Genomic DNA, 21,021 nt, shown 5'->3' on the forward strand with positions numbered 1-21,021 from the left:
CTTCAACACTTCCCAGAGGTGGTGTAAGTGATCTTCCCAGCTGGATCTGAACACTGCAATGTCATCCTGGTAGGCAGCACTTGCATCTTCCAGCCCAGCCAACACTTGGTTGACCAACCTCTGAAAGGTGGCAGGGAAATTCTTCAACCTAAAGAGCATCACCCGGAACTGGTTGTGCCTCTTTGATGTTGGGAATGCAGACCTCTCCTTAGCCCGGTAAGTCAAGGCAATCTGCCAGTACCCAGACGTTAAATCAAATGTACTGAGGAACTTGGCAGCTCCCAACTGATCTATGAGCTCATCTGCTCTGGGGATGAGGTGCGCGTCAGTCCTTGTGACAGATTGAGCCCACAGTGGTCCACACCAAACAAAAGTTCAGGAGTGGCACGGGTAGTGCAGGCTTTGGGACCAAGGCCAATTGGGCTGGCCCAAGAACTGTTGGAAGGCTCTATCATCCCTAACACCAGCGTCTTAGAAACCTCTTCTTTGACCCTATCAGTGAGCCTATAACCTTTCTTTTGGCAGACACCTGGGCCAAGGTTTGAGGCTCCAGGACCTTCTGATCACTGTTGCTGGCTGCCATGGACCGAGTGGCCACGGATGCCCACTCTGGCAACCCAAGCATCTTCAAGTGAGACCTGAGCTTCACATCCTTCCACAAGGACTACTCCAGGTCATTACCTAGTAGATATTGTACAGGCATAGTAGGGCTCACAACCACCCTCAAGGGACCAGAGACCAGCCCCACCCACTCAAAGGGAACCTGCGTCATTTTACATTGGCACTATGAGCTGTCCACAGCAACTACTTGGTGGAATTGACCAGGGTCTACATGCTCCTCAGACACCAGGTAACACCAGCCTGAGTTCCCACTGGCTCCAGTATCGCAGAGAACTTCTACCCTTTGCCCATTGATGGTCACCCAGGTGTTGTACTTCTTAGTGAATGCAGGCACGTGAATTCCTGTGATAATCTCAATGTCCCCTAGTGAGATAAGGGTAATTTCTGTTAGATACCCACCCTACTCTGGATACCCCTCCTCCTCAAGCCCTGCACTAGCCATCACCTTGGACTGCCCACCGGTGGGTGGCTGGGCCTCCTTGCAGCATTTTGAATCTCCCTTCACTTTGCCTTGTTGAACTCTGCTGCCTGTTGCGTCCAGGACGGAGCGAAGGTCCGCGCAACTTTGAAATTTGCTCTTTTGGCTGCCGCCTCCCCTTTACGTGGACTCGCTGGTGTGAGCGAGACCTGCAATCGGCAGGGCTAGCCTAGCGCTCCCAGCTAGAGTCCCCAGGGTAAGAGGCTTGGGCAAACACCATCAGCAAGCCAGGGGACTGCGAGGACCAGCAATCTCCACGTTGCTCAGCTGGTTCCTCTTCCCCCGGCGGCCACGCCCACGGACATGCCCACCGCCGACCGATTCAAAACCTTTCGTGACACCCGCTTCGCGGGTGCCACTCACTTTGCCTTGTTGAACTCTGCTGCCTGTTGCGTCCAGGACGGAGCGAAGGTCCGCGCAACTTTGAAATTTGCTCTTTTGGCTGCCGCCTCCCCTTGACGTGGACTCGCTGGTGTGAGCGAGACCTGCAATCGGCAGGGCTAGCCTAGCGCTCCCAGCTAGAGTCCCCAGGGTAAGAGGCTTGGGCAAACACCATCAGCAAGCCGGGGGACTGCGAGGACCAGCAATCTCCACGTTGCTCAGCTGGTTCCTCTTCCCCCGGCGGCCACGCCCACGCACACGCCCACCGCCGACCGATTCAAAACCTTTCGTGACACCCGCTTCGCGGGTGCCACTCACTTTGCCTTGTTGAACTCTGCTGCCTGTTGCGTCTAGGACGGAGCGAAGGTCCGCGCAACTTTGAAATTTGCTCTTTTGGCTGCCGCCTCCCCTTGACGTGGACTCGCTGGTGTGAGCGAGACCTGCAATCGGCAGGGCTAGCCTAGCGCTCCCAGCTAGAGTCCCCAGGGTAAGAGGCTTGGGCAAACACCATCAGCAAGCCGGGGGACTGCGAGGACCAGCAATCTCCGCGTTGCTCAGCTGGTTCCTCTTCCCCCAGCGGCCACGCCCACGGACACGCCCACCGCCGACCGATTCAAAACCTTTCGTGACACCCGCTTCGCGGGTGCCACTCACTTTGCCTTGTTGAACTCTGCTGCCTGTTGCGTCCAGGACGGAGCGAAGGTCCGCGCAACTTTGAAATTTGCTCTTTTGGCTGCCGCCTCCCCTTGACGTGGACTCGCTGGTGTGAGCGAGACCTGCAATCGGCAGGGCTAGCATAGCGCTCCCAGCTAGAGTCCCCAGGGTAAGAGGCTTGGGCAAACACCATCAGCAAGCCGGGGGACTGCGAGGACCAGCAATCTCCACGTTGCTAAGCTGGTTCCTCTTCCCCCGGCGGCCACGCCCACGGACACGCCCACCGCCGACCGATTCAAAACCTTTTGTGACACCCGCTTCGCGGGTGCCACTCACTTTGCCTTGTTGAACTCTGCCGCCTGTTGCGTCCAGGACGGAGCGAAGGTCCACGCAACTTTGAAATTTGCTCTTTTGGCTGCCGCCTCCCCTTGACGTGGACTCGCTGGTGTGAGCGAGACCTGCAATCGGCAGGGCTAGCCTAGCGCTCCCAGCTAGAGTCCCCAGGGTAAGAGGCTTCGGCAAACACCATCAGCAAGCCGGGGGACTGCGAGGACCAGCAATCTCCACGTTGCTCAGCTGGTTCCTCTTCCCCCGGCGGCCACGCACACGGACACGCCCACCGCCGACCGATTGAAAACCTTTCGTGACACCCGCTTCGCGGGTGCCACTCACTTTGCCTTGTTGAACTCTGCTGCCTGTTGCGTCCAGGACGGAGCGAAGGTCCACGCAACTTTGAAATTTGCTCTTTTGGCTGCCGCCTCCCCTTGACGTGGACTCGCTGATGTGAGCGAGACCTGCAATCGGCAGGGCTAGCCTAGCGCTCCCAGCTAGAGTCCCCAGGGTAAGAGGCTTGGGCAAACACCATCAGCAAGTCGGGGGACTGCGAGGACCAGCAATCGCCACGTTGCTCAGCTGGTTTCTCTTCCCCCGGCGGCCACGCCCACGGACACGCCCACCGCCGACCGATTCAAAGCCTTTCGTGACACCCGCTTCGCAGGTGCCACTCACTTTGCCTTGTTGAACTCTGCTGCCTGTTGCGTCCAGGACGGAGCAAAGGTCCGCGCAACTTTGAAATTTGCTCTTTTGGCTGCCGCCTCCCCTTGACGTGGACTCGCTGGTGTGAGCGAGACCTGCAATCGGCAGGGCTAGCCTAGCGCTCCCAGCTAGAGTCCCCAGGGTAAGAGGCTTGGGCAAACACCATCAGCAAGCCGGGGGACTGCGAGGCCCAGCAATCTCCACGTTGCTCAGCTGGTTCCTCTTCCCCCGGTGGCCACGCCCACGGACACGCCCACCGCCGACCGATTCAAAACCTTTCGTGACACCCGCTTCGCGGGTGCCACTCACTTTGCCTTGTTGAACTCTGCTGCCTGTTGCGTCCAGGACGGAGCGAAGGTCCGCGCAACTTTGAAATTTGCTCTTTTGGCTGCCGCCTCCCCTTGACGTGGACTCGCTGGTGTGAGCGAGACCTGCAATCGGCAGGGCTAGCATAGCGCTCCCAGCTAGAGTCCCCAGGGTAAGAGCCTTGGGCAAACACCATCAGCAAGCCGGGGGACTGCGAGGACCAGCAATCTCCACGTTGCTAAGCTGGTTCCTCTTCCCCCGGCGGCCACGCCCACGGACACGCCCACCGCCGACCGATTCAAAACCTTTTGTGACACCCGCTTCGCGGGTGCCACTCACTTTGCCTTGTTGAACTCTGCTGCCTGTTGCGTCCAGGACGGAGCGAAGGTCCGCGCAACTTTGAAATTTGCTCTTTTGGCTGCCGCCTCCCCTTGACGTGGACTCGCTGGTGTGAGCGAGACCTGCAATCGGCAGGGCTAGCCTAGCGCTCCCAGCTAGAGTCCCCAGGGTAAGAGGCTTCGGCAAACACCATCAGCAAGCCGGGGGACTGCGAGGACCAGCAATCTCCACGTTGCTCAGCTGGTTCCTCTTCCCCCGGCGGCCACGCACACGGACACGCCCACCGCCGACCGATTGAAAACCTTTCGTGACACCCGCTTCGCGGGTGCCACTCACTTTGCCTTGTTGAACTCTGCTGCCTGTTGCGTCCAGGACGGAGCGAAGGTCCACGCAACTTTGAAATTTGCTCTTTTGGCTGCCGCCTCCCCTTGACGTGGACTCGCTGATGTGAGCGAGACCTGCAATCGGCAGGGCTAGCCTAGCGCTCCCAGCTAGAGTCCCCAGGGTAAGAGGCTTGGGCAAACACCATCAGCAAGTCGGGGGACTGCGAGGACCAGCAATCGCCACGTTGCTCAGCTGGTTTCTCTTCCCCCGGCGGCCACGCCCACGGACACGCCCACCGCTGACCGATTCAAAGCCTTTCGTGACACCCGCTTCGCAGGTGCCACTCACTTTGCCTTGTTGAACTCTGCTGCCTGTTGCGTCCAGGACGGAGCAAAGGTCCGCGCAACTTTGAAATTTGCTCTTTTGGCTGCCGCCTCCCCTTGACGTGGACTCGCTGGTGTGAGCGAGACCTGCAATCGGCAGGGCTAGCCTAGCGCTCCCAGCTAGAGTCCCCAGGGTAAGAGGCTTGGGCAAACACCATCAGCAAGCCGGGGGACTGCGAGGCCCAGCAATCTCCACGTTGCTCAGCTGGTTCCTCTTCCCCCGGTGGCCACGCCCACGGACACGCCCACCGCCGACCGATTCAAAACCTTTCGTGACACCCGCTTCGCGGGTGCCACTCACTTTGCCTTGTTGAACTCTGCTGCCTGTTGCGTCCAGGACGGAGCGAAGGTCCGCGCAACTTTGAAATTTGCTCTTTTGGCTGCCGCCTCCCCTTGACGTGGACTCACTGGTGTGAGCGAGACCTGCAATCGGCAGGGCTAGCCTAGCGCTCCCAGCTAGAGTCCCCAGGGTAAGAGGCTTGGGCAAACACCATCAGCAAGCCGGGGGACTGCGAGGACCAGCAATCTCCACGTTACTCAGCTGGTTCCTCTTCCCCCGGCGGCCACGCCCACGGACACGCCCACCGCCGACCGATTCAAAACCTTTCGTGACACCCGCTTCGCGGGTGCCACTCACTTTGCCTTGTTGAACTCTGCTGCCTGTTGCGTCCAGGACGGAGCGAAGGTCCGCGCAACTTTGAAATTTGCTCTTTTGGCTGGCGCCTCCCCTTGACGTGGACTCACTGGTGTGAGCGAGACCTGCAATCGGCAGGGCTAGCCTAGCGCTCCCAGCTAGAGTCCCCAGGGTAAGAGGCTTGGGCAAACACCATCAGCAAGCCGGGGGACTGCGAGGACCAGCAATCTCCACGTTGCTCAGCTGGTTCCTCTTCCCCCGGCGGCCACGCCCACGGACACGCCCACCGCCGACCGATTCAAAACCTTTCGTGACACCCGCTTCGCGGGTGCCACTCACTTTGCCTTTTTGAACTCTGCTGCCTGTTGCGTCCAGGACGGAGCAAAGGTCCGCGCAACTTTGAAATTTGCTCTTTTGGCTGCCGCCTCCCCTTGACGTGGACTCGCTGGTGTGAGCGAGACCTGCAATCGGCAGGGCTAGCCTAGCGCTCCCAGCTAGAGTCCCCAGGGTAAGAGGCTTGGGCAAACACCATCAGCAAGCCGGGGGACTGCGAGGACCAGCAATCTCCACGTTGCTCAGCTGGTTCCTCTTCCCCCGGCGGCCACGCCCACGGACACGCCCACCGCCGACCGATTCAAAGCCTTTCGTGACACCCGCTTCGCGGGTGCCACTCACTTTGCCTTGTTGAACTCTGCTGCCTGTTGCGTCCAGGACGGAGCAAAGGTCCGCGCAACTTTGAAATTTGCTCTTTTGGCTGCCGCCTCCCCTTGACGTGGACTCGCTGGTGTGAGCGAGACCTGCAATCGGCAGGGCTAGCCTAGCTCTCCCAGCTAGAGTCCCCAGGGTAAGAGGCTTGGGCAAACACCATCAGCAAGCCGGGGGACTGCGAGGACCAACAATCTCCACGTTGCTCAGCTGGTTCCTCTTCCCCCGGCGGCCACGCCCACGGACACGCCCACCGCCGACCGATTCAAAACCTTTCGTGACACCCGCTTCGCGGGTGCCACTCACTTTGCCTTGTTGAACTCTGCTGCCTGTTGCGTCCAGGACGGAGCGAAGGTCCGCGCAACTTTGAAATTTGCTCTTTTGGCTGCCGCCTCCCCTTGACGTGGACTCGCTGGTGTGAGCGAGACCTGCAATCGGCAGGGCTAGCCTAGCGCTCCCAGCTAGAGTCCCCAGGGTAAGAGGCTTGGGCAAACACCATCAGCAAGCCGGGGGACTGCGAGGACTAGCAATCTCCACGTTGCTCAGCTGGTTCCTCTTCCCCCGGCGGCCACGCCCACGGACACGCCCACCGCCGACAAGTACATAATCACCATCACTTCACCCGCGACGCGGGACGCGCGCGGGGCGGAGCACGGGGGCGAAGCCCGGGCCAAGGGCGGGCCCGTTGTTGCCCGTTAGTGCTCGATAGAGACCGGACCGGGCAACCCCCCTTGACTCTTAACTGCAGCTCGTCCCCTATTTTTGCCTACGGGATTCTCTCTATGTCCACCATGCCTGGGAGAACCAGAAGTAAAACCAAAAACGCGCAGGCACTAGCCCAAATCACTGGCCCAATAGATCAATTTATCTCAAGGACTACAGAGGTAATCGACCATAGCATATCTATTTTGGAGCGCAGAGTATCACTCGACCTGATGAACGCTAAACGTTTGTCTCTCGATCTTACGAAAGCCAAACGATCGTCCCTGGGCCCTTTAGCATCTGCAGCTTCCCCCATTCAGCAAACTTTATCCACAAGTTCCTTGTCCCTACCTGCGACAACTGTCGACGTTAACACAGTGCCATGTTCAGTTGATTTATCTGTAACACAATCAGAATCATTACTATCCGATGGCCTAGAGGCTACCCCGGACCTAGAAGCATGTGAAAGCTTAGAAACAACTATAGATAAACACCTCCGAGGTATAAGGGAAGGAGCCATCCCCAAACAAACTAACCACCCACCTGCAAATACAACAGTTCCTGTTCCTCTTATAGGTCCAGAGAAGGAACCTGGGAGGAATCGTTCTAAACAGTTACTACATCCCGGGCATTCAACGATAACCACCCCAGTAGAAAACAACCTTTTACCACCTCCTATCCTTATTGAGGATACAGATAACCCTAGTAAAACTTGTAAAACATCATCACAACTACTTATCCTTATCAAGGATCTACTTTCACAACAGCTCAAACCCATACAAATCAGTATAAGAAATCTGGAAGCCCAACTAGCAATTTTATCACAAACACATCCCAGCACAACTAACAGACGATTACCTAACCAAGGGATACAAAACGCCACTCATCCCCCAAAAGTATCTCACCATCAACAACCACCAATAGCAACCAAACAACCTGTCCCGGTTATTCCACCTTCCAAAAAACCAAACATTAACTCTCAAGTACAAAACTGGCAAGTTCAAACTCCTAGTGTACAAAAGACTAAATCCAACACGGAGCTACCCCAACACACTTCTACTACTGGCCCGAAAAAAGCAGCTAAAACCGGGAAATTACCAGAAAATGTAACCACAGTACATTCAACAAACAAACCGGCATCCATTTCCCCCAAACCAACAGTGAAACAACCTCTGTTCACATCCAAAAAGGCATCAAGGTTTAGGCGCCCAGTCCATCTTCCACCGGAGGCTACCCCATACACAATCATCCTTACAGGTGTACCCGAATTAACGGAAGATATGACAGAAACAGCTTGGTCACTTAAAAATAAAGTTATGCAGTGGCTAAGCATGAATAGACCACTAGAACCATACCTCTCTGGAGGGATTTCTACTGCCCGCAGAGTAGTATGGATAGGGGACGAACCCAAGTCGATCCGTGGAGACTGCATTATAGTAACTTGCAGGATCCATCTACCGTGGATCAAATCTGTTCATGGCCTTCTTTGGAGAAGAAAGGTGGAATAGACGTCCAGCACCTTTCTTTTTTCTACCCTCCACTGAACTCTTATCAATATACCCCTATCCCAAACTGGCAGCATCCCCAAGAGGATCAATGGAAACATGTGGGATTTAGCTACGGCCGTGGAAATAGAGATAGAACTAGAGAATGGCAAAAGCAGCCCTGGCAAGGTAGACCTTATCATCCACTGGAGGGCTGGCAGGGTTTCCCAACAAGAAATCGTTACGACTGTCTTGAGATGGTTGATTGACCGTTAAGACCCCAAAAACTCAAGAGAAAGAATGCCCAAGCCCACAGCATCCCCTCTCAGTTGAACCTTAGACCGCATTCATCATCCTCCAAACCTGAAAGTCAGCCACAACAAATTCCCTCGATCATCATTAATTCCCACCCCGAGTCTACTGTAGACACCCACTCTCATATTTTCAACGGACTGACGCCCACTACCAAAATTCTGCCCACCCTCACGGATAGCTCAGATTCAACTTTTCACCAACCAACTGATTTGAGAGTCACAAATAACCCTCCTCCGACCCCAATAGAGAGTCTTTTAAGTGAACCCTCCGCTATACAACTACCTTCTGTCCCCAATATACTAAACCTCTCTATACTGTACTGGAACGTTGCAGGATTGCTTTCTAAACTAAACTTAGACTCATGGTCTGAGACAGTAAGGAAACATCAAGTATTATGTTTCCAGGAAACATGGTCCATCACTGCAAATCACATAACGGGATATAAAACTTTTTTCACTCCAGCAATACAGGGAGCCCTGGGAAGGCCTAAGGGAGGTCTTGTGATCTATGTCGCCAATACTCTTCCCTTTATATCCATCAAAATTCTAAAAGAGTCCCCATCATATCAAATCGTTCAAATAAAGTTCACTAATGACTCTAGTTATGTACTCATCAACTACTACAACAACTTAAGTACAACAGACTGTCTCACAATTTTAGTGGAGATTGCCACTTTCCTATTATCCCTGTTGACCGAATCTAACTCTGATACAGTACATCTACTATGGGGTGGTGATTTTAATCTTTCACTCTGTCCTAACCACAGGAATGGCAACTGTGGATTGCATAACGAACTTGGTACTCCTATGCCTCATTTTGCTCATTCGTCCTGTGGAAGCAAACTAAATGAAATTATATTTTCTTTAGATTTGGACTTTGCAAATGAGATAGCAGAGCCACAGAAAGACTTTTCCCCCACTTTTCACGGAAGAGGATTTTTAACTACCATAGACTATATACTGTCCTCTCACTCACTCAAGGGACAATTAACTAACTTCGAAACAGGGACAAATGTCATGAGCGACCATTACACAATTAGCGTAACAATTACTCCAAAATTGACTAAAGTACATTCTATAAAAACAAGTCTTTTAAATCAGAACACATTAGCTATGAACAAATTGAATGGCTACACAGTCAAATGGGCTAAAATTGACCCGGTGGCAGTAACGGAGAAAATCCTTGAAAAATCTAAGCCCTGGATACAAGAATGTCTATCCTTGGACACTGCACCTCGGTCAATTATTAATAATTTTAAAAATATCCTGGAGGCAATTGGAAAAGAACTCTTTGTCAAGGTAAAGAACATGAAGGCCCCTACTATTAGATGGTTCGATTCAGCTTGCTGTAAAGCTCTTTCGAATTTAAAAGAAGCCCTACATAGACCCTCAAGAAACCAATCGGAAATTACTAACTTAAGAAAACTATATAACTTAGCCAGAAGGGAACGCAAAAAAGAAATCAAGAAAGAGCTATGGTCCCAACTTCACGATAGCTCGCAAAGAAAGGACAGTGCCCTATTTTGGAAAGTCCTAAGATCTCCTTTTCTAGCCGAAAATGCAAAAGGTCAACATCTGGACGTAGCTGTTACTGAAGACGACTGGGTCATGCATTTTTCCAAAATCTTTGGCCCACCCCTACAAAGTGCCACAGAAAAAGGATCAGATCCAAGTGAATCCCATACATCGGAAAACAACATCTTCCCGATAAATATTCATTTTCTTCATAGCGAAGTTGTCAAAGCAATTAAGGCATCTAAATCAGGAAAGGCCCCGGGGCCAGACGGAGTCCCAATGGACATTTTTTTACACAATATAGAACTCTGGTCACCGATAATCACACAGGTCCTGGCAGCAGTAGCATCGGATGGTCTTTTTCAATCCTGGTCAACCTCAATCTTACTGCCCATCTTCAAAAAAGGTGACCGCAATGACCCAGCATGCTACAGGCCAATCTCCCTTCTGGACTCCATGGGCAAAATTGCAGGTAGAGTGCTCCTGGACCGATTGCAATCTTGGGCCCGGAAAAACAACATCATGACTGACCTGCAATATGGCTTCCAGAAGGGGCTCGGGACCGTGGAACAGGCCCTGAACCTTGCACTCCTGGCTGGGAAATATGCTGGCGCCAAAGGAGGTAACATCTTCCTCGTCTACGTCGACTTGAGTGCGGCATTTGATTGTGTCCAACATGGCAAACTTTGGAAAATTCTCAGTGATCTCGGAGTGGATCCTTCCTTAATAGCTTTCCTTCGCGAACTATATTCAAATGCCTCCGGGCAAGTCAGATTTGGTACCAACGGTGAGCTGTCCCGCTCATTTTCAATAACAAAAGGAGTCAGACAGGGTACTGGCTCCCTTCCTGTTCAACCTTTACACCAATGGACTAGAGCAGGCCATGCTCGAAGGGAGCTAGGATCTACCCCTGATAAACCACTGACAAATACCAACACTGCTATACGCAGACGATTCTGTTATTCTGGCCCGCACATTAAACCAACTTCAGAAGCAAATCAACAAATACAGAACTTTTATGGACTCACTTGGCCTGAAAATTAACATAAAAAAGACTTTCACTATGTATATTGGCCCTAGGGTTAAAAAACCAAAACCAATACTGGTGGATAATACAAAGTTGGAAAGAACATCTGTGTACCCATACCTCGGAATTCTTGTGGACGACGCTCTGAATTGGCGTCAAGCTATGATTACCAGAAATCTCCTTTTTCGGCGCGCAACATCGGCCCTGATGTCCTTCTCGAGAAAGCTCGGGAAACCTGCTCCTCCAGAGCTGTTGAAAGTCTACTACGCAAAATGCCACAGTGTGGCTACCTATGGAGCAGGCGGTGGGAACATGGCCACATTGATCACCTTCAAATAACTCAGAATACTTTCATCAAATATCTGTTGGCCCTCCCCCAAAGCGCCCCGAATTTTGCATCCCATACCGAGCTTGGCATGGACTACATAGTAGACACTATCCGATCGCAACCGATTTTATTGTGGCAACGAATATGGTCCAAACCTGAATGCCACCTGACACGATCTCTGATCACAGACTGTCTAGCCCTAACAAACTGGCATAAGATTCCTTGGTTGGTCTTCGTACGGAACTTTTTTTTACGATCTAGGCCGTAAATCCTATTTTGATGATCCTCCTTCTGTTGAAGACTTTTCCAAGCAGCAGCTAAAATCGATGTTCTTGACCCACCTGAGAGAGCTGAGAAATCAGTCGGAGATCATGAAACCCTCTAACACCCAGATTTGTGCAATACAACCCCTTAAAGGAATGCAACCCTACCTTTCGTTTTTTCTGTCAAACCAGGAAAAATTCTTATTAACAAGATTCCGTTTCAATACCTTTTTTCGTCTGGTTTCCTTTCCTGAAACTCACAATTGGTCCCGTTCGCTCATGAACTGTCCATGTGATGGTATATCTCAACAAACAACGATATATATAATTTTTTTCTGCAAATACTACAAAACTCCTCGCAATTCTTTGATACTTCCACTCCTTCGATCTGCTGGCCATAGACAGTGCTACTCAACATTTTTGTTCTTGCAATGTTTGAACTCTCCGCATGTAGCCAAATCTGTGGCAATGTTCTTTAAGGCCTCCATTTTAATCCGACATAAACTCACAAACTTAACTGAAGCACTTATGTAACATGCTCTCTCTCAAGCACTTCTTAAAAAATTCTTCTTTTCCTTTTTCTTTTCTATGTATATGTCGAAATGTCTCAATTGTTCTTTTAAACTATGTACTTTTTATGATTATAAAAAACTGTAATCGAATAAAAGTTATAAAACTGAAAACTGAATCTCCCTTCAGGTGACCCACCGGGTCAAAAGTATGGCACTTACGAGGTCCTATCTCTGAAGGCTTTCCTTTAGAGATCCATGGTTTCTTATCTCCTGGGGAGCGTGGATCCTTACCCCGAATAATAGTTTTGGACCCTTTGTGGAACTTGTTTGCTTTACCCATGTCCACCCACCCTTCTGCTGGGGACCCTGCCCACCTTTGGCAGAGTCTCCCCAATACACCTTCTTATGGACCCTGGAAATCCCTTTGCAGTCCGCCTCTATAGCAAGCTTCCTGCTTACTAAGAATCAAGTGCTGGTGCAGCTCTGCAAAACATAGACTAGACAAGTACTCCCACACAATCAAATTGTACAGCTCCTGAAAAATTGTCACATTGCTGACCTTCACCTAACCGTCCAGTGACCTTCAAAACGAATCCATACATTCTAACCATGTCTGGGAATCAGTTTTCTTACTGGCTCTAAATTGATCACTATACTTTTCAGGGGTGAGACCCTACCTAGTGAGAAGGGCCTCCTTCATGTCAGTGTAGGTGAGGTTGTATCCCTTACCCAAAGTCAACAGTATGTCCCTCCCCTCTTCTGAGAAATAAGGCCACACTTCTGATCCCCTATTTTTTCTTAGGGACCCGATTCATGTGGATGGATGCCTTATAGCCCTGGTACCAAAATGTGTATGTTATCACTGTTCTTGTACTTCTTGCCTACAGTTCTAGGAATATGTAGTATCCTCTCTAAGTGCACTGAGTAATTGCTGGCACCATCTGAGCTGGACCTACTCCTCTGATCCACCTCATTGTTTTCTCTTCCATTGCCAGCTTGAGCCTATCCATCTCTATTGCATCTCTTCTTGCTTGCTTCCCACTGGTTCACCAGCCCCTCTGGGGACAAGCTACTGCTGCCTGGCCTAGGGGGTGACCCCCCTCCCAAAAGCCCACCAATAATTTGAACAGACTCCTCAGCCTCCACTCTAAGATCTCCAGTCTGCCTGCTGGCATGGCTGGCTGCTACCCAGGCCCTCATCGCCTTCTGTAGCTTCTCTTTCCTGGTGAGGCCTCTGATCTTGTTTTTGCCAATACCCTTCAACTCCTTCACGTTGTAGGTTTCCAACCTTTCCTCCTCAAAGGCCACATCTAGGGATGCAACTGATGATGCTATTGACTCAATAATGATGCAATTGAAAGTTTAAGCTAAAAAACAAATGAAAGATCACAAATAGACCAACAAAAAAAAAGTATGTGGTACATAGCAGCATGAGCTATGGAAGTAGTATGCACCAATCACTGTAGGTCAAGTGCAAATGCAAGTCCTAGCCTCACCGCTGACAAACACTGTTAGAAATGTGGGTCTCTGGTTGGCAGGTTGTTACCCTGTCCAAGTAGGGACCCTTCTTCCCAGTCAGGATTGTAGGAAGGTGGAATCTGACTATATGGTTACCCCAACTTTTTTCCTGGTGTTTTGCTGGTTTTCGACTTAGTTGGCCTGGGATCCTGCTATTCAGGGCCCCAGGCTATCTGCTTTCTCTATAAAATGGACTCCATGTACTTTAGCTACTTACCGAATTGGGTATTGGGTCACCTTTGTGAGCCCCTTTATAGTGTACCATAGGAACCCAGGGCATAGGTGCATCCAAGGCCTACCAGGGGCTGAAGAATGTATTGTGCCACCCCTGGCTTGCCATCCAAACTGACACCACAGGCTGATCCCTCAGCTTGGGTAAGGTGTTGTAATCACCCTTTACTTATATATAGTATACCTATATCTACCTGTATATATAGACACATATGCACCAATAAGTCACTCCTATGGTAGGCCTCCACAATCCTGGAGGCAGAGTGCTTGGTTTTATGTGAGAGGGTGCCCTAGCATGAGCTGAACCCCTCTGCAGCTTTAGGAACCATCTCCTTATAGCTGTTCTATGATATAGCCATACCATATACTCTTAAGTGCATAATAATCCTCGCGGTTAATGCTAACCGTGGTTTGGCTTTATTAAAACATGTCGTGTAAGGTGTCAAACACTTTGGAATACTACCCCCGCCAATTCTGGCAGCAGGGGTAGCATTCCACCCTTCTAGAGGGAAAAGACATGTACATTACTGCTTTACCCGGTTAAAGTTAAACAGAGCCCCAGCATCACAAAATGGAAGCTGCTGCCACAGACACAAGTCTGACCTCCTAGTGCTGGACAAAACTCCGGCAGGGGAGGCCTGGACAATAGGTTTCCTGACCAGGGAGGTGTCAGCACCTCCCCAGACAGGCAGATGTGTATTGGGGCAATGAGGGCTGCATCAACAGATGCTTTTTTAGACCCTGCCTGGGGAACACAAGGTGCTCCATGCGTAGCCCGGTTTAAACCAGTTGCTGGGGCACTCCAGCCCGCTTTGGTGCAAAACTGGACAAAGGGAAAGGGGTGTAACCACCCCCTTACCAGGTCCACCCATAGGAGGGACCTAACAGGTAATCCAGCCCCTAAAATCAGTATAAAGATAGGAGCTGTGTCCCCAGGACTTTAGATTATCCTGGAACGAAACTCTGATACAGAACTCTTGGACCTTTGACATTCTATTTTGACTAAAAGACTGAAGACATCTCCCTTGTGGTCAAGGAGTGACCACCCTGTGCAAACAGGCACCACCAGTAACTTGCCAAGTCTGCTTTGTCAATGCTCCTGCCGGAACCTGAAGACTCATAAACACAGGAATTGGACTCTCAGTCTTCTCTGACTCTAAACCACATCCACAGCAAAGCTAAGACCCGTGGCGAACCTGAGAGACGTGGGACCGGACACACTGGACATCCTGCATTTTGCTAACAGCTCAAGTACTGAGGTACCCTTGCAGTTGTGCATTGGGGTACAAGAAGCCCCAGACCCGAGCGCCATTTGCACCGAAGCTCAGCCCTCCACACTCCATGAGTGCTGTGTGGGGCCCGCTCTTGCATTTCAGCTCAATGCATCTTTCCAGTTGCTAGCGTGCTGGCAAGTGAGCCCCCTGAAGACAAACCTTTCAAACCAAACTGCTTTCCTGGTTGCTCCAGGCTTGCTCCAGCTTTTCTGCAAAGGAGAAGCTCCCCAGGCCTTGCTGGTCTGACCCGAAGCCCATCTTCTTTTCCTGCATGGATTACGTTTGCCAAGGCTTGTTGGGTCCAATCTGGATACCCACACCGCAGTCAACTATATCCTTTGTGGGACAGCTCGAATCCAGCTCCTGGTTGTCGTCAACGCCTCCTGTACCTCGTAGCTGCAGAGACAAGCTTCACCTCTTCACCTAAGATCATCACAACATCGCCTGGTTCCTTCCTGGTTCCTTCCTGGTCACTGGCTAGTGACCCAGACTCTGTCCCCTCTGCTTTCAGGTTCTTCAGTTCTTCGATTCACACTTGGATTCACCCGGACACTCTTCCTCTGGCCGCCTGCAGCACTTCTTTGCAGATCTCCATTGAAAGCATCAACGAAACCCGACATCAAAACGCACCTACGCACCCGGGGTTTTGTCGTAGTCCATCCGGAAGTGCCCTTAAACAGTAACTTTGTAACTTCTTAGTTCTCTATTATAAGTCAATGGTAACTTGCGACTGTGTTTAGACACTGCACACGTCTCCCGTGGGTCTCCTACTACCTAACCTTTGGTTGTTCAGTGTAGCCGCAGCGATTCCCTAGGCCCTAGGCCTATTCACTATTTCTGTTGTGGTTATTATACCACTTTCTTAGTATATGGTTTGTGAGGCCCCTAGGGCATAACAGTATTTGTGCAACTTATCGTATGCTAATTGAGTAACTTGTGATGTGCTTCGATCTCTGACCTCATAAAGAGTGCACAGGGGTTGTGTTAGAAATAAATACATATATATTTGATATATACCTTGTGTGGTGTCCTTTCATTTGGTATTCAAGGGATTATAATTAGTAAAACAGCTTGCTTCACATGCTCTCTGAAGTCTTAGCCTATGACTGCTGGTCCATGCTACCACTAGGATAATCTGTCTATAAGGTTGACTCTACAACCACAATCAATATGGGTCGATTAGGCTGGTGCAAGGTGCCCACTAGAATAGTGGACATCATATGCCAGGCTAACTTCTCACAAGGATATGGAAATTACACAACTAAAATAGCCGCTGCTCACCCCCTTTGTAGCTTGTCATGGGAAGTCAGGCTTATCTTAGAAAAAAAGTGTAAAGTATTTGCACATAACACATAGTAATACAGTGAATACACCGCAAAGTGACACCACACCAGTTTTAGAAAAATAGCCAATATTTATCAGTGTAAAACAATATTGAAATGATAAGAATCCAACATAGAGTTATTTAAAAGTATCAATCAGAAAAATATAGTTTATAAAAAATTCCTTGAAGTTGATAGCTCCGCCCGGGGCTTTCACGGCGTTGTGAGCAAACAAATCAAACAGTTCTGGCTGAGAGCGTCGTCGCGGTCCAGCTTCTGTGTTGGGGAGACCAGCAGAACAGTGCCATTAGAAATCCACGAAGTTGGGGATCCTATGATGAGCTCTAAAGAGTAGGTGTCAGCAGGCGTAGGTTCTGGAGGTTGGTGCAGGAGTAGTTGGGCCACTGAAGTCACACACGTTGCAGGTCAGACTCCATGTGGCTAAAGGCGGGAGCGCCGGCAGACATCAGGCTGCAGTGTGACATGCAGCGGTGTAGCATGCGGTGCCCTCAGGTTGTGGGGCAGGCAATGGCTCGTGATGGTAGCCAGCAGCATTCCTGAGTCTAGGACTGTGGTGCGAGGTGGGACAGTGCTCTTCACAGTGCTGGCAGGCCATGGTGCAGGCAGCTGCGTTGTCGTAGGTGAAACACTGTCGTTGGCTGACGAACTTGAGTCAATGGCAGCGGTGTCATGGACCAAGGCTGTGGTGTGGGATGGGGAGGTGCGTCGTGTAACTTACGAACAGTGCCCACAACCATGGTGCAGGGCATCAATGTCAGTGTGGAGCAGGGTTGTATGGGATACCAGGCGGCAGTGTGAAGCGAGGTGGTATGAAGTGCGGTGCCTATGGGTCATGGCACAGCAGTAGCTCGGTGGTGGCGTCGGTCGACGTCATCAGTGAGAGCAGGAATGCAGTGTGAGATGCAGCGGTGCCCTCTGCGGTACATTCAAGTCACGGAGCCAGCAGCATTGTTGACAGCATCAGGTTGCTTTTTTCTTCTGTTGCAGAACCAAATACACAGTTCCTGGTGCTGGAAGCAGATTAACTGAAGTCTTTGATGTTCCTGAGACTTCTTGAACAGGAAGGCAAGCTCTACCTCAGAAGCCCACGGAAAAACTCAGGAAAATAAGATGCCGAAAGTCCAGTCCTTTCACAGCCCAAGACAGAAGTGGCCACTGCAGGCCAACACAGCAATGTGGTAGTCTCTCCTCACAGCTTCGCCAGTTCTTCTTTTTGGCAGGTTTCTTGACACAAAAGCGTTATAAAGTTCTTGGGTCACAGCCCCAATATTTATACCACATTTCCCTTTGAATTTGGTACAAACAAAGTTCCACTGGCATACATAAACCACTCCTGCCTGGCTTAGGCTAGGTTCAATACAGCAGGTAGGGACAGCTTTGTGGAAGGCAGCCATAGTCCATTAAAGTGCAAGTGACAACTCATTCTACTACTCTAAATGCAGCCAGGTTTATTCAGTCTGGCTATGAGTCACCTAGGAAAGGCAGGACACACGTCAACCCCCACCCCTTCTTGGTGTCTGTCTGGTGTGAATGTACATTCCCTGCTCCTGTCACTCTATACCCAGGCAGGGAAACACAAAAGGCAGAGGCACACATGATGGTTAAGAAAGAAAATGCCAACTTTCTAAAAGCTACTAGGGATTCAGGGTTCTCGAAGTAGTCTGTATGCCCCAAGTCTTGACAAAAATATTGAATATATGTCAGCCATGGCATACATGTGAGCAGGGTTGATTTGAGGCAGTCCTGATCATGGCACAGTTTAGGACGATGTATTCTGATGTCCAGACTTTGAGGCAGAGTAGTATGGGTTGCATCCTGATTATGTCCGTTTGAAACGGGACCTTGGCTATGCGTGACAAACGTATGTAGGAGAGCTACAGGTGTGGGGGGCCCTGGGACATCTGGCACCCTCCGCCTGGCACTCTGAGGCGGTAACAGCCTGACAACTGAGAAGGGGCCACCCCTTCCCCCTGAGTGCTGCCGCTTACCCTGGGGAGGCCTCCGGCTGAGCTTCCCTTGCTGTGCCGGACTGTGGTGTAGATCCGGCCCCCCGGTGACATCGAGTGCCACTAGGCATCAGCCCAAACCAATATCGGGCTGACGCCTACTTATTTATCCTGACAGCATTGAGGCCCTGAGCATCTCCCTGGTTGCCATCTTTTGTCCCCCGTGCACTGCTCTGGTGGGGGTAGGAAAGGAGCAATCCACAGTAGCCCAGTTGGCAGCGGAAGAGCCCAGCAAGTTCCTATCCACTATTGCTAGCTGAGTAATTTCTCTAATTGCAGCTATGGCTTATCCACATACCCTACCAGTGGAGAGTTCTAGTATCTCACCCAAGCAGCTGCCCTGTCTATGTGCATGCTGCACCAGTGGGGCCACCGCGGCGCACGATGCAGAGGCAATACCAGTGACTGAACAACCAGGGCAATACTGCTTCACCACCACCTGCAAGGTCATAGGGCGGGCCGGTGGACAGAAAGACACAGACATTGTACCCCTCGGTCGAAGGGAGTATGACGAGAGGGCCCTTCCCCTAAGCTTGCTCCTCAATCCACACTGGAGGCAGTTGAGAGTGTGGGACCCCTGGAACCCCTCCCTAGACAATAAGACCCAAGTTTCGACATCTATTGGGGGCACTGATGATGGGCAGTCCGGCGAGTCTGGTCCTCATACAGGGCCTCTTTAGCAGGTAGTCGTGGGTTGCGGAAGTGGCTGAGCTAGGCTCGTTGCGGCTTGCGACCCAGGATACGCCTGGATCTGTGAGCACCCGCCGATGGTGCATCCCCGCAGTGGAGCCTGGCGCAGTCCTCACAGTCTCCTTTCAGCTAGGATTGTGCCTCCATTTCTGCCAGTCTGGCTATGAGTCACCTAGGAAAGGCAGAAAACACGTCAACCCCCACCCCTTCTTGGTGTCTGTCTAGTGTGAATGTACCTTCCCTGCTCCACCTGATAATGCGGCCCTCTTAACGGAAATAAACAATCCTAGAGATAAGCTGGATGCCAAAATCCACACTGTGGGGTCGGAGGTCTCATTCCTGCGCCAGGATCTCAGGAAAGCAGTTACAGAGGTAGAAGCACTGGTCTCGACAGTGGAGGATGCTGTGACAACCCTCCAGGAAAAAATCAACAAACTCACTGTAGTTTCGCAGGAACTAGCCTCTAGAACAGAAGATGCAGAAGGACAAGCAAGACACAACAATTTGCACTTCGTGGATTAGCCGGAGGGTTGTGAAGGATCCTCCATGACCCGCTTTATTGCCCAATGGCTCACAGATCTCTTGCCACAGGAGATGCTCTCCACGTGCTTTGTCGTGGAGTGAGCCCACCGGGTACAGACCAGAAAACCACCTCCAGGCCAGAATCCCAGACCGGTAATTGCAAAATTATTTAATTATGCCGATCGGGATGCAATTCTACAGTTCTCTAGGACACAAAATATAACAATTCCAGCATGATTCCAGGCCCATAATGCTGTTTCCGGATTATACACGCCTAGTCCAACAGCAACGCTAGTCATTCACAGTGGCGAAGCGCTAGCTGCGAGACCTGAATCTGCAGTATAGGCTTTTATACCCAGCAAGGATGCAAGTAGTATTTAAATGAAGCCTTCTTCTTCGACACACCGGAAGCAGTTTTTGCATGGACAGAAAAACACTCCCACCTTAAGCCGTATTCACCACCGCCACTGGATTCAGACTCCTCTTGTGGATCACAACAGAACAGACCTCGCAGAACTAAATCAAAAAGACGTCACTGGTCTGGCTCGGTCAGAAGATCTACCAGTCCAGACCGAACGTCGTGAACCATCCAGTTATACTTCTAGCAACCAGCTGTGTGTAGCCGTGGATTACTCTTCACTTAGACTAGCCTCATGTTTGCTATCCTCTGAACGGGTGTGGACACCCAGCCACGGGGCTGCCAGGCCCTAGACACTTCGATCTCCCCTCATTAACAATGGTTTGTGGGTGGGATGGGTTTTGTTCGTGTGGGGGCCCGGGTCTCCCCTGTTGGGGACCTGGTGTGCCCCACACTGCAACACATGCTCCTAGTTTATGGCAGTGTCGGGAGGGGGTGGGGGGATTTGTGGGGAATTCAATTCTATTGTTGTTTTATATGCAGACTTTTCACCTGGATTTCGATACTACCACTACAGTGTCTTTAAAGATACGGGATAATGGTACAGTCTGATACAGCCCCCCTTGGGGAACTTACTGTGGTTTCATGGAATGTCCGGGGCCTTCTTAATAAAATTAAACGAGGTGCTGTCTTACGTCAAGCCAAAAGATATGGGTCCGACATTCTACTCCTCCAAGAAACTCATCTCCTAGGTAATAAAATCCTGTGTCTGGTTCGATTTGGGTACCAATATATATATCATGCAGGGTTCACCGGGTGCTCACAGGGAATGGCTATTTTGAGTCAGAGTCCCATTCCAGCACATAGACCACAAGGTAGATCCGGGGGCAGATTTGCATTCATCACTGGCACACTGTATGGCAAGCATGTTACCATAGGTAGTATTTATGCTCCCCCTCTGCTAGGGGCGACCTTAGTCAACATGATTTCTAGGGTTTGGGGAGACCCTCCTGGGGAGTGATTGGAATGACATTATGGGGCCAATTGACAGACAGCATAGCACTGGCCGGAAAC

The sequence above is a fragment of the Lissotriton vulgaris genome, chromosome 6, assembly GCF_964263255.1.
Source record: "Lissotriton vulgaris chromosome 6, aLisVul1.2, whole genome shotgun sequence".
NCBI lineage: Eukaryota > Metazoa > Chordata > Amphibia > Caudata > Salamandridae > Lissotriton > Lissotriton vulgaris.